The following is a 26,119-nucleotide window of genomic DNA, read 5'->3' on the forward strand; positions in this document are numbered from 1 at the left end:
GGCAATGTTCACCTTTAATGCAAACCCTATCAAAATACCATGGACTTTCTTCAGAGAGTTAGAACTAATTATTTTAAGATTTGTGTGGAATCATGATCCCTGGGTGGTGCAGCCATTTGGCGCCTGCTTTTGGCCCAGGGCACGATCATGGAGATCTGGGATCGAATCCCATGTCAGGTTCCCAGTGCATGGAGCCTGCTTCTCCCTCTGTGTCTCTGCCTCTCTCTCTCTGTGAGTGTGACTATGATAATAAAAAAAGACTTGTGGAATCAGAAAAGACCCTGAATAGCGAGGCAATTTTTAAAAAAGACAGCCATATATGGGGGCTTCACAATGCCAGATTTCAGGGTGTACGACAAAGCTGTGGTCATCAAGACAGTGTGGTACTGGCACAAAAACAGACAAATGGATCAATGGAACAGAAGAGAGAACCCAGAAGTGGACCCTGAACTTCATGCTCAACTAATATTCAATAAAGTTGGAAAGACTATCGATTGGAAGAAAGACAGTCTCTTCAATAAATGGTGCTGGGAAAATGGACATACACATGCAGAAGAATGAAACTAGACAACTCTCTTTCAGCATACACAAAGATAATCTCAAAATGGATGTAAGATCTAAATGTGAGACAAGAGTCTATCAAAAACCTAGAGGAGAACACAGGCAACATGTTTTTTGAACTTGGCCACAGTAACTTCTTGGAGATACATCCACAAAGGCAAAATAAACAAAAGCAAAAATGAACTATTGTGATTTCATCAAGATAAGAAGCTTTTGCATAGCAAGGGATATAGTCAACAAAACTAAAAGACAACCTACAGAATGGGAGAAGATATTTCCAAATGACGTATCAGATAAAGGGCTAGTTTCAAAGAACTATACAGAACTTCTTAAAATCAACAACAAAGAGACAAAGAATCCAATCATGAAATGGGCAAAAGACATGAACAGAAATCTCACAGAGGAAGACATTGCCATGGCCAACATGAACATGAAAAAGTGCTCTGCATCACTTGCCATCAGGGAAATACAAATCAAAACCACAATGAGAACCACCTCACACCACTGAATGGGGATAATTAACAAGGCAAGAAAAAACAAATGTTGGAGAGGATGCGGAGAAAAGGGAAGACTCTTACACTTTTGGTGGGAATGTGAACTGGTGCAACCACTCTGGAAAACTGTGTGGAAGTTCCTCAAAGAGTTAAAAATAGACCTGCCCTACGACCCAGCAATTGCACAGTTGGGGATTTACCTCAAAGATTCAGATGCAATGAAACGCAGGGACACTTGCACCCCGATGTTTATAGCAGCAATGTCCACAATAGCCAAAATGTGGAAGGAGGCTTGGAGTCCTTTGAAAGATGAATGGATAAGGAACATGTGGTTTATGTATACAATGGAGTATTACTGAGCCATTAGAAACGACAAATACCCACCATTTGCTTCAACATGGATGGAACTGGAGGGTATTACGCTGAGAGAAGTAAGTCAATTGGAGAAGGACAAACAAATGTTCTCATTCAATTGGTTAATATAAATAATAGTGAAAGGGAATATAAGGGAATGGAGAAGAAATGTGTGGGAAATATCAGAAAGGGAGACAGAACATAAAGACTCCTAACTCTGAGAAAGAAACAAGGGATGCTGGAAGGGGAGGAGGGCAGGGGGTGCGGGTGAATGGGTGACGGGCACTGAGGGGGGCACTTGCCTAGATGAGCATGGGTGTTACTCTGCTTGTTGGGAAGTTGAACACCAATAAAAAATAATTTTAAAAAAGTCCAAACAACTAAATATTTATGCTGCCAACATGGGAGTACCGAAATATAGTAACCAGTTAACAACAAACGTAAAGGAACTCACTGATAATAATACAATGACAGGGGATTTTAACACCCACATATGGCAATGGACCGATCATCTATGCAGAAAATCAACAGGGGAACAATAGCCTCGACACACTGGACCACAGGGACTCAACAGATATAGTCTGAACATTTACTCCTAAAGCAGAATACACATTCCTTTCAAGTGCACATGGGACATTCTCCAGAACAGATCATATCATGGGCCACAAATCAGCCCTCAACAGGTACAACAGGTACAAGAAGGTTGATATCACACCATGTACCTTTTCGGACCACGATGCTATGAAACTCGAAGTCGACAGTAAGAAAAAATTTGGACAGACCAAAACTACGTGGAGATTATGAACATCCTACTAGAGAATGAATGGATCAACCAGGAAATTAAAGAGGAAATTTAAAACAAATGAAAATGAAAACATGTTTCTCCAAACCTCTGGGATGTGGCAAAGACAGTCCTAAGAGGGAAGTACATAGCAATACAGGCCTACCTCAAGAAACAAGAAGTCTCCAATACACAACCTAACCCTACACCTAAAGGAGCTGGTAAAGGAATAGGAAACAAAGCCTAAAGCCTACAGAAGAAGGGAAAAAATAAAGATGAGAGCAGAAATAAACAATACAGAAACAACAAAACAGCAGAATGGAATAGCGAAACTAAGAGCTGGTTCTTCAAAATAATTAATAAAATGGATCAAGCCCTAGCCAGCCTTATCAACAGGAAAAGAGAAAACCTAAAAAATAAAATCACAAATGAGAGAAGAGAGATCACAATCAACACCAGAAAAATAAGACAATTATAAGGGAATACTATGCAAGATTATACGCTAACAAACTGGGAGAACTGGAAGAAATGGACAAATCCCTAGAAATGTGCAAACGAGCAAAACTGAAATAGGAAGAAATAGAAAATATAAACAGACCCATAACTAGCAAAGGAATTGAATCAGCAAGGCACCTGTGTGCCTCAGTGGTTCAGCATCTGCTTTGGCTCAGGTCATGATCCCGGGGTCCTGGGGAATTAAGTCACACATCAGGCTCCCCGCATGGAGCCTCATTTTCCCTCTGCCTATACCTCTGCCTCTCTGTGTCTCTCATGAATACATAAATAAAGGTGCAGCCACTGTGGAAAACAGTCTGGAGGGTCCTCGAGAAGTTAAAAATAGGGGATCCCTGGGTGGCACAGCCGTTTGGCACCTCCCTTTGGCCCAGGGCGTGATCCTGGAGACCCGGGATCGAATCCCACTTTGGGCTCCCGGTGCATGTAGCCTGCTTCTCCCTCTGCCTGTGTCTCTGCCTCTCTCTCTGTGACTATCATAAAAAAAACTTAAAAAAAAACGAAGTTAAAAATAGAGCTACCCTACGATACCAAAATTGCACAGCTAGGTATTTACCCTGAGGATACAAATGTAGTTTAGTAGATTTGAAGAGGAACACACACCTAGTGTTGGTAGGAGTGTTATCAACAACAGCGAAACTGTGTATACAGCCCAGATGTCCATCGACAGATGAATGGGCAGAGACGATGTGGTAAATAAACACACTGCAACATCACTCGGTCATCAGAAGGGATGAAATGAAGCCATTTACAATGACGTGGGAGAAGTGGAAGGGACTTATGCTAAATGAACTCAGTCAGTCAGAGAAAGACAGATACCAAATACCATACAATTGCATTCACATGTGAATTTTAAGAAACCAAACAAATGGCAAAGGGGCCAAGGGAGGGATGAGAGATGCAAACCAAGAAACACATTTTAACCACAGTGAATAAACTAATAAATACCAGAGGAAGGAGCGAGGGATGGGGAATCAGGGGATGGGGATAGTGGAGGTCACCTCTGACCAGCCCCAGGCATTGGATTCAAGGGTTGAATCACTATGTGTAAACCTGAAACTACATCATACTGTGTTTATAAAGAGGAATTCAAATAAATCTTTAAAATAATAATTGGTAGTATAGAGGAAACATGTGCGCACAAGAGATAAAGTCAGAAAGGCAGCTGAAAATCCAAACAAAGAGTCTTTAGAGCCACAAATCCCCTCCTTAGCTCAGCTCAGGAGAATCCTGCCATGCCTATTCTCACCCCAGCAGAAGCCTGGATTTTGATTCTCTGGGGAGACCACTGACTTGGTGGAGTCAGGCTATCTTTGAACCCAAAACCTAAATATAGTGCATAAAACTAAACTGCCCAAGATGCTAGGAGTCCCAGTGCAGGCACATGCCAAGACACAAACTCTAACCATACACAGACGTAAGCCTAACCCTCCACTTAAGTCTAATGTTAACATAACCCTTCAACAAGAACTATCACTAATCAAAAACCAAACACAAACTCCAAGACTGAAACACATTCACTGAACCTTCCTGCCAAACCTCACGCTAACTCTTAAACTTATTCTAAACCCTTAACCCTGACCCTTACCTTAAATCTAACCCTAACCCTAACCTCTAACCCTAACCTTATCTTAATGTACTCAAATCCTATTCCTAACCTTAACCTGTACCCTAACCCTAACCCTCTAATACTAATCCTATCTCATATCCCATAGTGTACCCTAACCCTACCCTAAAAGAAATCCCTAACCCACTGCCTAACCCTCTCTTACCCTTTTCCAAAACCGTGCCCTGACCCTGACCTGACCCTAACCATAACCCCTAATCAAACACTAACCCTAACCTTAACCCCTGTCCTAAAACTAACCTTCGCCCTAACCCTAAACCTAGCCCTAACTTTAACTCTAAACCCTAACCTAACCCCTAACCCTAACTCACACCCTAACCCCTAACCCCAACTGCAAACCTAGCTTAAACCTAACTCTAACCATAATCCAAACCACAACTCCTAACCTCCTGCCCTAATCCCTAAAGTCTAAACCCTAACCCTAACTCTAACTCCTGTCCCTAATCCAAACCCCGATCCTAACTCCTAACAACTGAACCTTACCCTTATCCCTCACCCTAACCTCTAATCCGTAACCATAAGCATAATCACTAACCCCTAACATCTAACCTAAGACTAACCACCAACTGCCTCCCCTCCCCTGACCTACCATTCATTCTACCCATTCACTTACCCTATGGTTCTGAGGAGTCCCTTCTGACATGGACGTGTCCCCCAACAGTGCCTCCAGAGTCCTCCAGGGGGTCCTGAGGAAGCCAGGCTCCTGTGAGTGGGGACGTGGCCCCATGTGTTCCTGAGTCATAGTCAGCGGGTCCTGAGGACCCGGGTCTCCTGTCAACCTGGATTATGCCTCACATCCTCTGGAAGCCTTACAGCAGTTTCTCAGGATGCCGGAGGCTCCTGTCAGCCTGGACATGGACCCACGTCCCCCAGAAAACTCACCGTGGGTCCTGAGGAGGCTGTGGGTTCCTGTCAGCCTAGACGCAGCCCCATGTGTCCCGAAGCCAAAGTGCAGGTCCTGAGGAGGACATGACCCCACATTTTCCTCTGCCTCACCATAAGACTTGAGGAGGCTGGGAGCTCCTGTCAGCACGGACGTGGCCCCAAATCATCCCAATCCTTCACAGTGCGTCCTGAGGAGGCTGGAGACTCCTGTCAGTGTGGATTCAGCATCCACATCTTCCTTAGGCCTCACCACAGGCTCTGACAAGGCTGGGGTCTTCTGTCTGCATGGACGCATCCCCATATTTCCCGAAGACTACACCGGGTGTCCTGAGGACATCAGCGTCCATTGTGTGGACGTGGCCCCATGTCCTCCCAAAGCGACACCGCAGGTTCTGAGGTGGCTGGGGCTCCTGCCACTGTGGATGCTGCCCCCAGCTTCCAGAAGCCTCAACTTATGTCCTGAGGAGCCAGTTAGCTCCTGCCAGAGTGGATGCAGCACCACATCTTTCAGAAGCCTCCAGCTATGTCCTCAGGTGGCCCAGGGGCTCCTGTCACCGTGGATGCAGGCCCACATCTTACTGAAGCCTCCCCGCAGGTCCTGAGGCAGCCCAGGGGCTCCTGTCAGGGTGGGTGCGGGCCCACAATTTCCTGAAGCTTCCCTGCAGGGCCTGAAGTGGCCCAGGGTCTCCTGTCAGGGTGGATGTTGGCCCACATCTTCCTGAAGCCTCACCGTGTGTCCTGAAGAGACCGAGGCTCCTGTCATTGTGAACGCTGCCCATATCCCCCTGAAGACTCTGCGTAGTTTCTGAGGAGGATGTGGCTCATCCACGTGGACGTGTCCTCATGTCTTCCTCAGGCCTCCCCAGCACAGGCTGGCTCCTGTTAGTGCAGGCAAAGGAGGCCTACTGTGCATGTGTGCCCCCTGGGCGGTGCCTGGGCTCGGGCACCCACTGTGGGATGCTCAGTTGCTACAGGAGGCTGTGCAGGAGGCAGCGTGTCCATCCCCGGGCCCACTTCTGCCTCCTTCCGGGCTCTAGCTGTGGCCTGTTATCTTCGGAAACGTCTGCCTGAAAAGGAGCCCAACACCTGGCTTCCCCAAAAATACTTAAGGAGAAAGAATTGGAGCCCAAAGGACGCGAAATGAAATGTGGACCAGACTTTTACCACGTCCTGTAAAACTCACTCAACCCTCTTCCACTGTGGGCGGGACCGTGGGCTGCTGCAGCCGCCCTGGAAACAGTGTGGAGGCTCCTCAGGAAGTTGCAAATAGAGCCGCCCTGCGACCAGCAGGTGTACAGCCTGGAGCTCACTCCGAAGATACAGATGCAGTGAGACGTGGGACAACTGCATCCCAATGTCCACAGCAGCGGGGTCCACATTGCCACACTGTGGGAGGAGCCTCGGTGCCCTGTGGCAGATGAGGGATAAAGAGGATGGGAGATAGATGATGGTCGTAGAGAGAGGAATGGTACTCAGCTATCAAAGAGAAGGAAATCTTGCCATTTGCAATGCCATGCATAGAACTAGAGAGATCATCCTAAGTGAAATAGGTCATTCGGAAAAGAGAATGACCCTGTGGTGTCATTCATAGGTGGAATTAAAGAAGCAAAGCAGAACATCTGTGAAGGGAAGGAAAAACAAATAAGATGAACACAGATGCAGTAAATACAGACTCTTAATTATAGGAAACAAACTGAGTGTTGCTGCAGGAGAGGGGACGGGGGAGGGGATAACAGGGGACCAGCATGAAGGAGGGCATGTGATGTCACGACCACTGCGGTTATCTCCAACTGGTGAACCCTGAATTCTTCCTCTGAAAGTATAATACACTATACGTTAATTAATTTGGTTTAAATTAAATTAATTTAAAAAAATCAGTTGTATTAGAGCACGTTTCCTTCTGGACTCTCTGTTCTGCTCCTTCAGCTTATGCTGGGACCAACCCTCGTGGGTCTGGTTTGTTTAAGTAGGCGTCAGGCCTCGTCCATGGACCAGCCCAGGGCTAGAACTCACGACCCCGTGATCAGGACCGGAGGTGAGGTCAGGAGTCGGATACTTAACTGACAGAGCCAGGTGGGATCCCGAGGACAACACTGCTTTATCCTGTGTCTCTGTGACATCGTTTGAAATAGGAAAGTGCTGCGTCCCGCTCTGTCCTGCTTATCCAATACTGATTTGCTGTCCGGGGTCATTTGTGGGGGCGGATGGATGTCACAGGTTTTTTTTTTCCTATTTATAGGATCTGCCACCATGATTTGACAGGAATGACATTGAAATTGAGGGTGGCTTCAGTAACTGCGGACATTTTCACAAGATGAGGCTCCCAACCCACGAGCCCAGGACGGCCTCCCAGAGCCTGGTATGGCTCAGTGCACAAGTCTTGTGCTCCTTTGGTTCAGTCTCATTATTTATTCTCTGTGATGCTCTTGAGAAGGGAGTCATGTCCGTCACTTCCTTCCTGAGTGCTCATTGTCAGGACACAGCAAGCCCAACAATAGAATAAAAACTGAGCCCAGGCCAAGGGCAGGAAGGCCCTATTAGAACAGATCTCAATGCCCTTGAAGGCCCCATATCAAAATGTAAACAGAACTTTAGGAATTGATCCACCCTTTGGGAGTTCCCCGAGACCAGCTCTTAAAACTAAGCTAAAACCCACCTGGGGGTCCAAGTCCCTGCTCCGCTGTGTCGGGTATATTTGGACACAAGCTCGAGCTTGTAAATAAACCCTCGTGTGTTTGCATCAGTGTCGGCTTCTCGGTGGTTTCTCAGATTCACAATCTTGGGCTCAACAGTCTGAGATAAAAAAAAAAAAAAAGAAGGAGCTTGGACGCAAGTCGAGTGAATGCAGGGTGCTGAGAGAAGAGGCGGAGACCCGGGGGCTTGGGGGCTCTTCTGTGGAGGCCCCAGCAGACTGGGGAACGGGATGCTCAGCCCCAGAGCCAGAGGACCCAGCGTCCCCACCCGCATCCCGCCCATCAGGGCCGGGTCTCAGGGAGCAGCACAGCACTGCCCGCTGGAGCCCAGAGACGCTGATGCCCACCACGCCTCTGCCCCCGCAGGTGCAACTCCCAGGGAGATGTGCACCTGACAATCAACGCCACGGCGCATCCGCACACCCCACACAGACCATTCGCTGCCACCAAGTTGTCGGACCACAGAGGCTGCAGAGCTTCAGCTCTGCCTGGAAAGTAGGGTCTAGATTCCTTTGTACTTTGTGCTCTATTTTCAATCATTTTCTTTGATTCTTTTTTATTAATTGCCTTATTTTAATTTTTATGTATGTACCTTAGATATTTCTAATTTTTACTTTCATGGTACTTCATTGTGTTTTTTTTTTTTTTTCAATTTATTTATGATAGTCACAAACAGAGAGAAAGAGAGAGAGAGAGAGAGGCAGAGACACAGGCAGAGGGAGAAGAAGGCTCCATGCACTGGGAGCCCGACGTGGGAATCGATCCAGAGTCTACAGGATCATGCCCTGGGCCAAGGCAGGCGCTAAACTGCTGCGCCACCCACGGACCACCTTAATTGTTTCTATTTTGGGATTTAGAATCTTTTAACAAGCAGGCCAAAATAATCTATTGGTTTTTTTGTGGGGGGGGAGGGCAGTTGTTATTGTTTTTTCTTTTTCTTCCTTCTTTCTTTTCTGGAAGAAATAATGAGATGGAGAAATTCACCTCCATAAAATAACATGAGGTTCTACTCACAGCCAGGAAGTTCATCAATACACATATATGATGTCTAACTACAGTTTAAAACAATGATTATAAAGATAGCAGCTGGGCTGGAAAAGAGCACAGAACAAAACTAGAGAATCCCTTCCTGTAGAAATAAAACAACAAAAATCTAGTCAGGCCAATGTTAAAAATGCTATAACTGAGATGCAGTTCCAAGTGGAAGCCTTAAAAACAAGAAAGGTTCTGGACCACAGACACAGAAGTAGGGAAGTCAGTCACTTATTAAAACAGTAACATTCATACCATAGGAGACTCCGAAGATGAAGAGAGAGAAAAGGTGGGCCTTGCTCAGACATTAGAAACGACAAATACCCACCATTTGCTTCAACGTGGATGGAACTGGAAGGTATTATGCTGAGTGAAGTAAGTCAATCGGAGAAGGACAAACAGTGTATGTTCTCATTCATTTGGGGAATATAGATAATAGTGAAAGGGAATATAAGGGAACAGAGAAGAAATGTGTGGGAAATATCAGAAAGGGAGACAGAACACAAAGACTCCTAACTTAGGGAAATGAACTAAGGGTGATGGAAGGGGAGGAGGGTGGGCGGTGGGGGTGAATGTGTGATGGGCACTGAGAGGGGCACTTGACGGGATGAGCTCTGGGTGTTTTTCTGTAGGTTGGCAAATTGAACACCAATTCAAAAATAAAATTATTATAAAAAACAAGAAAGAAAGAAGAAAGAAAGAAAGAAAGAAAGAAAGAAAGAAAGAAAAGAAAGAAAGAAAAAGTGGCACCTGGGTGGCTCAGTTAGTTAAGCTTCTGCATTAGACTCAGATCATGATCCGGGTCCCAAGGCAGGCTCCCTGTTCAGCAGGGAACATGCTTTTCCCTCTCCCTCTGCCCCTTTTGCTCATGCTTTTTCTCTCCTCTCTCTCTCAAATAAATAAAAAACATCTTTGAAGAAGAAACAAACCCACAAGGAAGAGAAATCTCCCATGTAGAAGAATTTTAAACAATTTGTGCAGACATTGCACCGTCAAGTTCATGAGCATAGCTTCCCACTCTTAAGTGTGGAATACACATAGTAACTTCCTTCTACAAAATATAATATGAAAAAGTTAAAATAATATTGATAATATAATAATAAAAATAATAATTAATAATTATAATAAAGAATCAGTTTACTACGGAGAAAGCTGACAAACACTACCTCAGCAAGGTGATCAGATCGATACCAAGACTGATAAATCATGTTGATAGTATCTATCCTTTATATAATGAAAATGGCAGTATATCTCTGTATATAATCCACAAAACAGTTCAATTATGAGATAAATGACAGACATGTCCCAACTGAGGGAAAGTTTACAAAATACTCTACTTTTCAAAGTGTTCCAGTGCAACAACAACAAGGAAAGGCTGAAAGACTGTCACAATCTAGAGGAGCCTAAGAAAACAGGAGGACAAATGGAATGTGATATGAGGGATGGTAACTTAGCAAAAACTAAGGAAATCTGAATAAACTATGGTCTTTGGTTAATGTGACTATTTTAAATTTGATTCCTTAGCTAATATTTGTACCGTAGTAATATAAGATATCAATAATTGGAGAAATTGAGAGCAAGTGCATGTGAATGCACTGTAATATCTTCTCAATTTCCCTATAAATCTTTGTTTTTTTCCTAATAAATAAGATTTATTTTGAAAATCGACTTAAATGAATCAGGCTCCAAGTGTGAAGACATTTTAAGAATGGGTGAGACTGCTGGGCCAGGGGGCTTCCGGGCCTCGGAGGCTTCTGGGTAAGGTAAATGGGGCCTCTGAGGCCAGGGGGAGCACTAGCAGCCAACAACACATGGATCCATGGTAGGGTGATGGGGATGACCACACCCCGGGGCCTCAGGGATGAGGAGGCCACAAGGATGGGGCCTGCAGGGGTTCCCATGGGAGCTGAACACCAAAGGGGAGAGGGACGGCCCCCTGAGAAGCAGGGGATGGGGTGGGAGACATGGCGGGTAGGAACCGGACCTGGGGGCCGAGCGGCATGTCCGCAGCTGGAGCAGGACACACATCGATCCCATGAGGGTCGGACGGTTCAGAGTGACACCCACTCTCAGTGTTTTATATATTTCTAAATTCTGTGCATTTGAGACAATTTGCAATTTGAAAACATACATAGTATGATGACCCCCAGATAATGCCCCTGGTACAGCCAGGGCCCTGCACTCACCACATGGGGCCACAGGGGCAGGTGTTACAACAAACCCCAGAATGGGGTCGCCTTTATTTGTAGACGTCTCTGTGTGCACCTTAGAGAAAGGGGATGCCCTTTGTCTGCCGGCCCCCCACGCCATCCCCCCATTCCCCAGACCCACACCATCCCCCTACATCATCATCCCCCATGGCATCGCCCCTACCCCATCCCCCTCAAACACACACAGCCTCACACAATCCCCAACCACAGTATACCCCAACACCATCCCCCCTACACCATCCCCCACATTCCACCACCATCATACCCATGCTCCCACACCATCTACCAACACACCATCGGCCCCGAGCAAGGACCCAGTCTAGCTGCCCCCTGTGGGACATGATCAGCCTCCCCAGGGTTCTCTGGATACCCTGCTCCCATCAGAAGCCCGGGTGTCCCATAGAGTACCCAGGGGTTGCAGGGAGGAGGGATGGCAGGGAGCCCCCAACAGTGTGTGAGCAGGTGAGTGAATCAGAGGAACCACTGTGCAATGCCTCCGCCCACTGTCACTCCTAGAGGGCAGGACACCCTGCACAGGACACCAGGCCCTAAACCAGAGGTACCTGGGCTGATTGGGCCCAGGCTCTATGGGGGCTGGGTTGACTTGAGCCCCCACCAGTCTCAACACAAAGACTAATGGAATCAGGCCCCCATGGCCCTGGCCAGCCCTGGATTCTGGCCCCAGGCTGAGCAAGCCCTCTCACAGCTGGATGTGGCCTGCAGGGCCCTAGGCGTGCCCCACAGATCCAGGTCGCTGATCTAGGGAAGCCCTGGGGATCCTGGGACACCCCAGTGTGGGGAGAGGAGGGGTAAGCTGGTGGGTCCCACCCACAGCCACACCAGGAGGCAGGCTCCCCCAGGTGCTGGGGCCCAAAGAGGGTCCGAGGCCGGGATCCAGCTGTCCTTCAGGGACCCAGCACAGGAGCCCATGAGCTGCAGGTCCAGGTCAGCTCTGCTGTCCTCAGTACCATCACTCAGGCTGAAACCTCAGGACACACGCCCCCACCCAGAGTCCACACATGCTCCCAGGTGGGGGATTCCAGCACCTGCCCCCCCACCCCGTGTGATTCTTGCCCTCCCCTTAAAGGACAGAAAGGTCTCCCTCCCCAGGGGAAGACACGCACCCACGACTCCGAGCCCATTTGCTGTAGAAAGTCAGTAAAGTGTTGTGGTGTGAAAATGCACAGCCAGCCTGTTTCTGTGTCTCCCAGAACTCTGTGCATGGGGCGTGTAGAGACCCCCAGAGAGAGGAGGGGGCACCACCTAGGCCCCAACAAGCCCCTGCAGTGGCACCACCAGGCACACACAGCTGACCTCCCCACGTGCCTTCCAGGAGCGGCCAGACCCACTGCCGGACATGGGAATGTGGCCGAGCTGGAACTTCAAGCTCAGCTGACCCTCCAGCTGAAAGTCACTGCATGAGAGAGCCCCGGCACTGCCAGGAGAGCCCAGCTAACTGCCCAGAGACAGGACCAGAAATGATTTTGTGCCAACCATTTCGGGGTTTTTTGGTGACCCAGCCAGAGGATCAGATTGCTGCACGGGATAGCTGCATGTGATAGAGACACACACACCTCAAAAACAACAAAAGTCGGAATCCCCCCAATGTTGTCAGACAGCAGCCAGATGGTTACATACACAACGCTGTGGTCCCCAATAGGATACATGGAAAACGCTATAAACCACGAGTGTAGAAGTGCTGGAGCTATGCCTGCTGTGTTCCAACAAGGAGGGCAGAGGGGCAGGAAGCATCCTCCTGAGGGGGGGCCACTCCTAGGAAAGGAAACCAGGTCCCTGTGAAGGCTACGGAGGGTGAAATCCGTCCTCCTCTCTTTCTGCTTCTGGTTTTCATCCTAAATGCATTTTCCTCAATTATATTAGCAAGAATTTACTTTATGTTTTTAAATTTCTTTTTATTGCAGTCCAATTTGTATGAATTCTTTCTTCAGCAAGGGTGTCATTCAGGAGAGATAAAGATTTTCCCAGACAGGCAACATATAAAGGAGTTCATGACCACTTAACCAGTCCAGTAAGGAATTTTAAGAGGGACTCTCCTAGTGGGGGAAAAAAAGAGACCAAAAGCAACAAAGACTAGAAAGGACCAGAGAACATCACCAGAAATACCAACTCTTCCGGTAACACAGAGGCACAAAGTTCATATCTTTGAATAGTCACTCTGAATGATGATAGACTAAATGCTCCAATAAAAAGATATAGGGTGGGATCCCTGGGTGGCACAGCGGTTTGGCGCCTGCCTTTGGCCCAGGGCGCGATCCTGGAGACCCTGGATTGAGTCCCACATCGGGCTCCCGGTGCATGGAGCCTGCTTCTCCTTCTGCCTGTGTCTCTGCCTCTCTGTCTCTCTCTGTGTGACTATCATGAATAAATAACTAAATAAATCTTTAAAAAAAAAGATATAGAGTATGGAGTAGTTAAAAAACAGGATCCGGGATGCCTGGGTGGCTCAGGGGTTGAGCCTCTGCCTTTAACTCAGGGTGTGATCCTGGAGTCTGGGATTGAGTCCCATATTGGGCTCCTGGTGGGGAGCCTGCTTCTCTCTCTGCATAATTTTCTGCCTCTCTCTCTCTCTGATAAATAAAATTATTATTAAAAAAACAACATCCATCTGTACACTGCCAATAAGATGCTCACCTTAGACCTATAGACACCAACAGATTGAAAGTCAGGGGATGGAAAATCGTCTATCACGTGAATGGATATCAAAAGAAAGGTGGAGGACCCATACTTATATCAGACAAACGAGATTTGAAACCAAACCCTGGGGGACACGTGTTGGCTCAGTGTTTGAGCATCTGCCTCTGGCTCAGGGGGTGAACCTGGGAACCCAGGATCCAGTCCCACATCGGCCTCCCTTAGGGGAGCCTGCCTCTCACTCTGCTATGTTTCTTCTTTTGCTCCTCTGTGTATCTCTCATGAATAAATAAATAAAATATTTAAATTTGAAAAAAGAAAGAACAAATACTGTAAGAAGAGATGAAGAAGGGCATTATTTCATAATTAAAAAGACTCTCTATTATGATCAAACAACTAAATATTTATGCTGCCAACATGGCAGTACCTAAATATAGAAACCAATTAACAACAAACGTACAGGAACTCACTGATAATAATACAATGACAGGGGATTTTTACACCCACTTATGTCAATGGACCAATTGTCTACACAGAAAATCAACAGGGGAACAATAGCCTTGACAAACTGGACCACAGGGACTCAACAGATATAGTCTGAACATTTCATCCTAAAGCAGAATACACACTCCTTTCAGTGCACATGGGACATTCTCCAGAACACATCATATCATGGGCCACAAATCAGCCCTCAACAGGTACAAGAAGGTTGATATCACACCATGTACATTTTCAGAACACGACGCTATGAAACTTGAAGTTGACAGTAAGAAAAAAAATTGGACAGACCAAAAATACTTGGAGATTATGAACATCCTACTAGAGAATGAATGGAGCAACCAGGAAATTAACGAGGAAATTTAAAACAAATGAAAATGAAAACATGTTTCTCCAAACTTCTGGGATGTAGCAAAGGCAGTCCTAAGAGGGAAATACATAGCAATACAGGCCTACCTCAAGAAACAGGAAGTCTCCAATACACAACCTAACCCTACACCTGAAGGAGCTGGAAAAGGAATAGCAAACAAAGCCTAAAGCCTACAGAAGAAGGGAAAAAATAAAGATGAGAGCAGAAATAAACAATACAGAAACCACAAAACTGTAGAATGGAATAATGAAACTAAGAGCTGGTTCTTCAAAATAATTAATAAAATGGATCAAGCCCTAGCCAGCCTTATCAATGAGAAAAGAGAAATGACCTAAATAAATAAAATCACAAATGAGAGAAGAGAGATCACAATCAACACCAGAAAAATTAGACAATTATAAGGGAATACTAAGAAATTATACGCTAACAAACTGGGAGACCTGGAAGAAATGGACAAATCCCCAGCAAGATACAAATGAGCAAAACTGAAATAGGAAGAAACAGAAAATGTGAATAGACCCATAACTAGCAAAGGAATTGAATCAGCAAGGCACCTGGGTGCCTCAGTGGTTGAGCATCTGCTTTGGCTCAGGTCATGATCCCGGGGACCTGGGAGATCAAGTCGCACATCAGGATCCCCGCATGGAGCCTCATTTTCCCTCTGCCTATCCCTCTGCCTCTCTGTTTCTCTCATGAATCCATAAATAAAATCTTTAAAAAAGAAAAAGATAAAAAGATGAGAAAGGACCCAAATAAAATCACAAATGAGAAAAGAGAAATAACAACCAACACTACAGAAATACAAACGATTATAAGAGAACATTATGAAGAATTATATGCCAAAAAAAAAGAAAAATTATATGCCAGCAACCTAGAACCTGGAAGAAATAGATGAATTCCTGGAAATATATAACAGCAAAAATGATAAAGGAAGAAATAAGAAACTTGAGCAGACAGAATACCAGCAAAGAAATTGAATCAGCAATCAAGAATCTCCCAACAGGGGGATCCCTCGGTGGCGCAGCAGTTTGGCGCCTGCCTTTGGCCTAGGGCGTGATCCTGGAGACCCGGGATCGAATCCCACGTCGGGCTCCCGGTACATGGAGCCTGCTTCTCCCTCTGCCTGTGTCTCTGCCTCTCCCTCTCCCTCTCTCTCTCTCTCTCTCTCTCTCTCTCTCTGTGACTATAATAATAAAAAAAAGAATCTCCCAACAGGAGATGCTTAGATCAATAGAACAGAATGGAAATCTGAAACAAGATACAAACCTGTAACTCTATGATCCATTAATCGACAACAAGGCAGGAAGGAATATCCAAAGGAACAGACAGTCTCTTCAACAAACCCTAACCCTGACCCCAGGATAAGAACAAATGGTGTTGGGAAAACCAGGCAGCCACATGCAGAAGAATCAAACTGGACCACTTTCTTACACCATATATATAAAAAATAAATTCAAAATGGATGAAAGACCTAAATGTGAGACCTGAATCCATACAAAGAAGAAAAGATAGGCAGCAACGTCTTTGACATTGGCCATTGGATGTTTTTTCTAGATATGCCTCTGAGGTGAGGGAAACAAAAGCAAAAATACTATTGGGACTTCATCAAATTGAAAAGCTTCCGCACAGTGAAGGAAACAACCAAAGCTAAAAGGCAACATACAGGAGGAGGGGCAAGATGGCGGAATTGTAGGGTCCCCAAATCACCTGTCCCCACGAAATTACCTAGATAACCTTCAAATCATCCTGAAAATCTACGAATTCAGCCTGAGATTTAAACAGAGACCAGTTCGAATGCTATAGTGGAAAAGTTCGTGATTCTATCAAGGTAGGAAGACGGGAAAAAGAATTAAAGAAACAGAAGTCATCCAAGGGTGAGTGGCCCTGTGAGGAGCCTGGCTACAGCCGGGGCCAGTGCTCACAGGACAGAAGAGCTCTGTCCTGGGAGAAGGAGGAGCTTCACCAATCTTCCAGGGCAGAATGGCCCCTTCAAGGAGTCAGAGCAGGACCCCAGGAGGGCAGGGATGCCCTAGGGCACCCTGGGACACTAATAGAAACATGCACTCCCAGGAGAGTGCAGCGAGCTCCCTAAGGGCTGCAGGGCACATGCATTGACCAGGGAGCAGCTCTGAGGGGCTCAGGTGGCGGCTCTGCACAGAGGCGTTGCACGGCCCAGGAGCAGCTTGGCAGCGGCGCCTCCTGCAAAGGAAGAGGCTCCATTCAGAGGGGGATGCGGAGCTCTGGGAGCAACTTGAGGGGCTCGGGCAGTGGCTCCGCAGTGAGGTGGCTGTACGGCTGGGAGTGAGAATCCAACAGCACAGGCCCTGGAGCACAGGGCGCCGGGACACAGCCCAGGATTCTGCCTCCCCCGGGACAGGCAGAGGCCCAGAGGGCCTAGGACAGCAAGGACACTCCTGTCCAGAGCTGAGCAGATCAGCGGCCCAGCCCCAGAGCCTCCAGGACCTGCAGATGGGCTGCTCCCATGTTACTGCGGAGGCTGAATACAGTTTTCCAGAGCTGGTCGCTGACACTGGGGTTGTTCCTCCTGGGGCCTCACAGGGTAAACTACCCCCACTGAGCCCTGCACCAGGCAGGGGACAGAGCAGCTCCCCCAAGTGCTAACACCTGAAAATCAGCACAACAGACCCCTCCCCCAGAAGACCGGCTAGACGGACAAGTTCCAGGGGAAGTCAAGGAACTTAAAGTATACAGAATCAGAAGATACCCCCCATGTTTTTTTATTTCTGATTGCTTCACTCTCCACTTTCCCCCCTTTCTTTCTTTTTCTTTCTCTTTTTATTCTCTTTTTTCCTTCTTTCTTCCTTTATTCTTTTTCGTTTTTCTCTTTTCTTTCCTTCCTTCTCTCCTCTCTTTTTCTCCTTTTCCCAATACAATTTGTTTTGGCCACTCTGCACTCAGCAAAATGACTAGAAGGAAAACCTCACCTCAAAAGAAAGAATCAGAAACAGTCGTCTCTCCCACAGAGTACAAAATCTGGATTACAATTCAATGTCAGAAAGCCAATTCAGAAGCACTATTATACAGCTACTGGTGGCTCTAGAAAAAAGCATAAAGGACTCAAGAGACTTCATGACTGCAGAATTTAGATCCAATCAGGCAGAAAGTAAAAATCAATTGAATGAGATGCAATCCAAACTGGAAGTCCTAATGACGAGGGTTAACGAGGTGGAAGAATGAGTGAGTGACATAGAAGACAAGTTGATGGCAAAGAGAGAAACTGAGGAAAAAAGAGACAGACAATTAAAAGACAAGGAAGACAGATTAAGGGAAATAAACGACAGCCAGAGGAAGAAAAACCTACGTGTAATTGGGGTTCCCGAGGGTACCAAAATGGACAGAGGGCCAGAATATGTATTTGAACAAATCCTAGCTGAAAACATTCCTAATCTGGGAAGGGAAACAGGCATTCACATCCAGGAAATAGAGAGATCCCCCCCTAAAATCAATAAAAACCGTCCAACACCTCGACATTTAATAGTGAAGCTTGCAAATTCCAAAGATAAAGAGAAAATCCTTAAAGCAGCAAGAGAGAGGAAAATCCTGACCTTTATGGGGAGGAGCATTAGGGTAACAGCAGACCTCTCCACAGTGACCTGGCAGCCCAGAAAGGGCTGGCAGGATATATTCAGGGTCCTCCATGAGAAGAACATGCAACCAAGAATACTTTATCCAGCAAGGCTCTCATTCAAAATGGAAGGAGAGATAAAGAGTTCCAAGACAGGCTGGAACTGAAAGAATATGTGACCTCCAAACCAGCTCTGCAAGAAATTTTACGGGGGACTCTTAAAATTCCCCTTTAAGAAGAAGTTCAGTGGAACAATCCACAAAACAAGAGCTGAAAAGATATCATGATGACACTAAACTCATATCTGTTGATAGTAACTCTGAACGTGAACAGGCTTAATGACCCCATCAAAAGGCGCAGGGTTTCAGACTGGATAAAAAAGCAGGACCCATCTATTTGCTGTCTACAAGAGACTCATATTAGACAGAAGGACACCTACAATCTGAAAATGAAATGTTGGAGAAAAATTTACCATTCGAATGGTCCTCAAAAGAGAGCAGGGGTAGCCATTCTTATACCAGATAATCTAAAATTTACCCCGAAGACTGTAGTGAGAGATGAAGAGGGACACTAAATCATACTTAAACGATCTATCCAATAAGAGGACTTAACAATCCTCAATATATATGCCCCGAATGTGGGAGCTGCCAAATATTTAAACCAATTAATAACCAAAGCGAAGAAATACTTAGATAATAATACACTTACACTTGGTTACTTCAATCTAGCTCTTTCTACCCTCGATAGGTCTTCTAAGCAAAACATCTCCAAAGAAACGATACCTTTAAATCATACACTGGACCAGATGGATTTCACAGAAATCTACAGAACTTTACATCCAAACTCAACTGAATACACATTCTTCTCAAGAGCACATGGAACTTTCTCCAGAATAGACCACATACTGGGTCACAAATCGGGTCTGAACCGATACCAAATGATTGGGATTGTCCCCTGCATATTCTCAGACCATAATGCCTTGAAATTAGAACTAAGGTATCCCTGGGTGGTGCAGCAGTTTGCCGCCTGTCTTTGGCCCAGGGCGCGATCCTGGAGACCCGGGATCAAATCCCACGTCAGGCTCCCAGTGCATGGAGTCTCCTTCCCCTCTGCCTATGCCTCTGCCTCTCTCTCTCTCTCTCTCTCTCTCTCAGTGTGGCTATCATAAATAAATTAAAAAAGGAAAAAAAAGAGAAAAAACACACGTTCCCTACAATCCAGCAATTGCGCTGTTGGGGATTTACCCAAAGATTCAGATGCAATGAAACGCCGGGTCACCTGCACCCCGATGTTTATAGCAGGAATGTCCACAATGGCCAAACTGTGGAAGGAGCCTGGTGTCCATTAAACATGAATGGATAAAGAAGATGTGGTTTATATATACAATGGAATATTACTCAGCCATTAGAAATGACAAATACCCACCATTTGCTTCAACGTGAATAGAACTGGAGGGTATTATGCTGAGTGCAGTAAGTCAATCGGAGGACAAACAGTGTATGTTCTCATTCATTTGGGGAATATAAATAATAGTGAAAGGGAATATAAGGGAATGGAGAAGAAACGTGTGGGAAATATCAGAAAGGGAGACAGAACATAAAGACTCCTAACTCTGGGAAACGAACTAGGGGTGCTGGAAGGGGAGGAGGGTGGGAAGAGAGGGTGAATGGGTGACGGGCACTGAGTGGGACACTTGACGGGATGAGCACTGGGTATTATTCTGTATGTTGTTCAATTGAACACCAATAAAAAATAAATTTATTTAAAAAAAATTTCCAACAAATAAATATTTATGCTGCCAACATGGGAGTACCTAAATATACAAACCAATTAACAACAAACATACAGGAACTCACTGATAATAATACAATAACAGGGGATTTTAACACCCACTTACGTCAATGGACCGATCATCTATGCATTAAATCAACAGGGGAACAATAGCCTTGACACACTGGACCACAGGGATTCAACAGATATAGTCTGAACATTTCAACCTAAAGCAGAATACACATTCCTTTCAAGTGCACATGGGACATTGTCCAGAACAGATCATATCATGGGCCACAAATCAGCCCTCAACAGGTACAACAGGTACAAGAAGGTTGATATCACACACTGTACATTTTTGGAGCACGACGCTATGAAACTCGAAGTCAACAGTTAGAAAAAATTTGGACAGACCAAAAATACATGAAGATTATGAACATCCTACTAGAGAATGAATGGAGCAACCAGGAAATTAAAGAGGAATTTAAAACAAATGAAAATGAAAACATGTTTCTCCAAACTTCTAGGATGTAGAAAAGGCAGTCCTAAGGGGGAAGTAGAATAGCAATACAGGCCTACCTCAAGAAACAGGAAGTCTCCAATACACTACCTAATGCTACACCTAAAGAGGCTGGAAAAGGAATAGCAAAAAAAGCCTAAAGACTACAGAAGAAGGGGAAAAAAAGGTGAGAGCAGAAATAAACAATACAGAACAACAAAGCAGTAGAATGGAATAATGAAACAAAGAGCTGGTTCTTCAAAATAATTAAGAAAATGGATCAAGCCCTAGCTAGCCTTATCAACAAGAAAAGAGAAAAGACTTAATAAATAAAATCACAAATGAGAGAAGAGAGATCACAATCAACACCAGAAAAATTAGACAATTATAAGGGAATACTATGAATGATTATACGCTAACAACTGGGGGACCTGGAAGAAATGGACAAATCCCTAGAAATGTGCCAATGAGCAAAACTGTAATGGGAAGAAATAGAAAATGTGAGCAGACCCATAATTTGCAAAAGAATTGAATCATCAAGGTACCTTGGTGTATCAGGGGTTGAGCATCTGCTTTGGCTCAGATCATGATCCCGGGGTCCTGGGAAATCATGTCCTACATCAGGGCCAGCTGGAGCCTCATTTTCCCTCTGCCTTTACCTCTGCCTTTCTGTGTCTCACATGAATACATAAATAAAATATTTAAAAAGGAAAAAAAGATAAAAAACGAGAAAGGACCCAAATAAAATCACAAATGGGAAAAGAGAAATAACAACCAACACAAGAGAAATACAAACGATTATAAGAGAACATTATGAAAAATTATATGCCAGCAACCTGGAACCTGGAAGAAATAGATCAATTCCTGGAAATATATAACATAGCAAAAATGAAAAAGGAAGAAATAAAAAACTTGAACAGGCAGATAACCAGCAAAGAAATTGAATCATCAATCAAGAATCTCCCAACAGGAGAAGCTTAGATCAATAGAACAGAATGGAAAGCCGAAACAAGATACAAACCTGTAACTCTATGATGCATTAATCGACAACAAGGCAGGAAGGAATATCCAATGGCACAAAGACAGTCTCTTCAACAAACCCTAACCCTGACCCCAGGATAAGAACAAATGGTTGTCAGAAAACCAGGCAGCCCCATGCAGAAGAATCAAACTGGACCACTTTCTTACACCATATATATAAAAAATAAATTCAAAATGGATGAAAGACCTAAATGTGAGACCTGAAACCATATACAAAGAAGAAAAGATAGGCAGCAACGTCTTTCATATTGGCCATTGGGTCTTCTTTCTAGATATGCCTCTGAGGTGAGGGAAACAAAAGCAAAAATACTATTGGGACTTCATCAAATTGAAAAGCTTCTGCAAAGTGAAGGAAACAACCAAAGCTAAAAGGCAACATACAAAATGAAAGGAGATATTTGTAAACAACACATCCAATAAACAGTTAGTATGCAAAATACATAAAGCAAATATAAATATCAGCATCCTAAATACAAATTATCCAACTACAGATGGGCAGAAGAGATGAATGGACTTTGTCTCTGACAAGACATCCAGATGGCCACCAGACACACAGAGAGACACTCAGCGTCACCCATCATCAGGGAAATGCAAACCACAATGAGATGTCACCTGACAGCCGTCAGAACGGCTAAAATTAACAACATAAGAAACAACAGGTGTTGGTGAGGCTATGCAGAAGAGGGAGCCCTGTTACACTCCTGCTGTGCATGCAAACAGGTGCAGCCACTGTGGAAAACAGTTTGGAGGGTCCTCGACAAGTTAAAAATTGGGGATCCCTGGGTGGCGCAGTTGTTTGGCACCTGCCTTTGGCCCATGGCCCAATCCTGGACACCCGGGTTCGAATCACACGTCGGACTCCTGGTGCATGGAGCCAGCTTCTCCCTCTGCCTGCATCTCTGCCTCTCTCTCTGTGACTATCATAAATAAAAATAAAATAAAAAGAAGTTAAAAATAGAGCTACCCTACGATTCCAAAATTGCACAGCTAGGTATTTATCAAGAGGATACAAAAGTAGTTTAGTAGATTGAAAGAGGGACACGCAGCCTAGTGTTTGTAGGAGCGTTATCAACAAAAGCCAATCTGTGGATACAGCCCAGATGTCCATCGACAGAAGAATGGGCAGAGACGATGTGCTAAATATACACACTGTGACATCACTGGGTCATCAGAAGGGATGAAATGAAGCCATTTAAAATGACGTGGGAGAAGTGGAAAGGACTTATGCTAAATGAACTCAGTCAGTCAGAGAAAGACAGATACCAAATACCATACAATGGCATTCACATGTGAATTTTAAAAAGCCAAACAAACTGGGCAGAGGGGGGATGAGAGAAGCAAACCAAGATACACACTCTTAACCACAGAAAATAAACTAATCAAAACCAAAGGGGGGGGATCCCTGGGTGGCGCAGCGGTTTGGCGCCTGCCTTTGGCTCGGGGCACGATCCTGGAGGCCTGGGATCGAATCCCACGCCGGGCTCCCTGCATGGAGCCTGCTTCTCCCTCTGCCTGTGTATCTGCCTCTCTGTCTCTCTCTGTGTAACTATCATGAATAAATAAATAAAATCTTTAAAACAAAAAACAAAACAAAAAAAAAACAACAACAAAAAAAAAAACAAAACCAAAGGGGGAATGGGGAATCAGGGGATGGGGATATTGGAGGGCACCTGTGACCAGTACCAGGAGTTGTATCCAAGGATTGAATCACTATGTGGTAAACCTGAAACTATATCATACTGTGTTTACAAACCGGAATTCAAGTAAAACTTTAAAATGAAAATTGGTAGGATTGATGAAACATGTGCGCACAAGAGATAAAATCAGAAAGGCAACTGAAAATCCAAATAGAATATTTAGAGGCACAAATCCCCTCCTTAGCTCAGCTCGGGAGAAGCCTGCCATGTCTATTCTGACCCCAGCAGAAGCCTGGATTTTGATTCTCTGGGGAGGCCACTGACTTGGTGGAGTCAGGCTATCTTTGAACCCAAAACCTAAATAGAGTGCATAAAACTAAACTGCCCAAGATACTAGGAGTCCCAGTGCAGGCACATGCCAAGACCCAAACTCTAACCATACACAGACATAACCCTAACCCTACACTTAATCCTAACATTAACCTAACCCTTAAACAAGAACTATCACTAATTGAAAACCAAACACAAACTGCAAGACAGAAACACATTCACTGAATGTTCCTGCCAACCCTCACCCTAACTCCTAAACCTATCCTAAACCCTTAAGCCTGACCCCTACCTTAAATCTAACCCTAAGCCTACCCTCTAACCCTAACCTTAACTTAATGTACTCAAATCCTATTCCTAACCTTAACCAGTACGCTAACCCTAACACTCTAATACTAATCCTATCTCATATCCCAAACTGTACCCTAACCTGTACCCTAAAACTAACCCCTAACCCACTCCCTAACCGTATCTCTTACCCTTTTCCAAATCCGTACCCTGACCCTGACCTGACCCTAAACCTAACCCCTAACCAAACACTAACCCTAACCCTAGCCCTAATCCCTATCCTAACCCTAACCCTCGCCCTAACCCTAAACCTAGCCCTTCTTTAACTCTAACCCCTAACCCTTAACCCTAACCCTAACTCACACCCTAACCCCTAACCTTAAATGCAAACCTAAGCCCAACCCTAACTCTAACCATAACCCTAACCCCAACTCCAAACCTCCTGCCCTAATCCCTAGAGCCTAAACCCTAACCCTAACTCTAAATCCTGTCCCTAACCCTAACCCCCATCCTAACTCTTAACTACTGACCCTTACACTTATGCCTCACCTAACCTCTAATCCGTAACCATAAGCATAATCATAACTCCTAACATCTAACCTAAGCCTAACCACCAACTGCCTCCCCTCCCCTGACCCTACCATTTATTCTACCCATTCACTTACCCTATGGTTGTGAGTAGTCCCTTCTGTTGTGGACGTGGCCCCCAATGGCGCCTCCAGAGTCCTCCACGGGGTCCTGAATAATCCAGGCTCATGTGAGTGCGGACGTGGCCCCACATGTTCCTGAGTCATAGTCAGCAAGTCCTGAGGACGCCGGGTCTCCTATCACTGTGGACTATGCCTCACATCCACTGGAACCCTCACAGCAGGTCCTCAGGAGGCCGGAGCTCCTGTCAGTCTGGGCATGGCCCCACGTCCCCCAAAAAACTCACCGCGAATCCTGAGGAGGCTGTAGGCTCCTGTCAGCATAGACGCATCCCCATACGTCCCGAAGCCAAAGTGCAGGTGCTGAGGAGGATGGGGGTCCTGTCACCGTGAATGCGGCACCTAGCTTCCAGAAACCTCAACTTATATCCTGAGGGGGCCGGGAGCTCCTGCCAGAGTGGAAGCGGTGCCACATCTTCCTGAAGTGTCCCCGTGGGTCCTGAGGCGGCTCAGGGGCTCCTGTCAGCGTAGATGCGGGCCCACAATTTCCTGAAGCCTGCCCGCGGGACCTGAGGCGGCCCAGGGCTCCTGGCAATGTGGATGCGGGCCCATATCTTCCTGAACTTCAGCGCTGGTCCTGAGGAGACCAGGGCTCCTGTCAGCGTGAACACGGCCCAATTTCCCCCGAGACTTCCCGCGGGTCCTGAGGAGGCTGGGATTCATCAGCGTGGACGTGTCCCCATGTCCTCCTCAGGCCTCCCCAGCACAGGCTGGCTCCTGTTAATGAAGGCAGAGTAGGACTACTGCGCATGCGCACCCCTGGGTGGGGCCTGGGCTCGGGTGCCCCCTGTGGGACACTCAGGCGCTGCAGGAGGCCATGCAGGAAGAGTCGGGTGCTCCATAGGCCGCACCTGCCTCATCCAGGCTCCAGCTGTGGCCTGTTAGCTTCAGAAACATCTCACTGAAACGGAGCCCAACACCTGGTTTCCCCAGAAATACTTAAGGACAAGGAATTGGAGCCCACAGGACATGAAATGAAATGTGGACCAGACTTTTACCACATCCTGCAAAACTCACTCAACCCTCTTCCACTGTGGGTGGGACTGCGGGCTAGTGCAGCTGCCCTGGACAGTGTGGAGGCTCCTCAGGAAGTTACAAATAGAGCCGCCCTGCGACCAGCAGTTGTATGGCCTGGAGCTCACTCCGAACATACAGATGCAGTGAGACATCGGACAACTGCACCCAATGTCCACAGCAGCCGGGTCCACAGTAGCCACACTGTGGGAGGAGCCTTGGTGCCCTCAGGCAGATGATGGATAAAGAGGACGGGAGATAGATGATGGTCATAGAGAGAGGAATGGTACTCAGCTATCAAAGAGAAGGAAATCTTGCCATTTGCAATGATGTGGATAGAACTAAAGGGATCATGTTAAGTGAAGTAAGTCACTTGGGAAAGAGAATGAACGTGTGGTGTCATTCATAGGTGGAATTCAAGAAGCAAAGCAGATGAACTACTGTGAAGGGAAGGAAAGACAAATAAGATCAAAACAGATGCAAGAAATACAGACTCTTAACGATAGGAAATGAACTGAGGGTCGCTGGAGGGGTGGGGCATAACAGGGAAAATAGGAAAGTGCTGCATCTCACTCTGTCC

At 45.9% G+C, this 26,119-nt stretch overlaps 1 long non-coding RNA gene across 1 annotated transcript; it reads right to left on the bottom strand.

The window, feature by feature from the left end:
- Positions 1-4,950: 4,950 nt before the first annotated feature.
- Positions 4,951-25,236, bottom strand: LOC140625962 (uncharacterized). The gene is made up of 3 exons (XR_012025219.1): positions 24,484-25,236; positions 7,872-8,008; positions 4,951-6,094 (listed from the first exon to the last, which is right to left on the bottom strand). It is a non-coding gene; the product is annotated as an uncharacterized lncRNA (long non-coding RNA).
- Between the last annotated feature and the right edge of the window lie 883 nt (positions 25,237-26,119).

The sequence above is a fragment of the Canis lupus genome, chromosome 37, assembly GCF_048164855.1.
Source record: "Canis lupus baileyi chromosome 37, mCanLup2.hap1, whole genome shotgun sequence".
Lineage (NCBI taxonomy): Eukaryota > Metazoa > Chordata > Mammalia > Carnivora > Canidae > Canis > Canis lupus.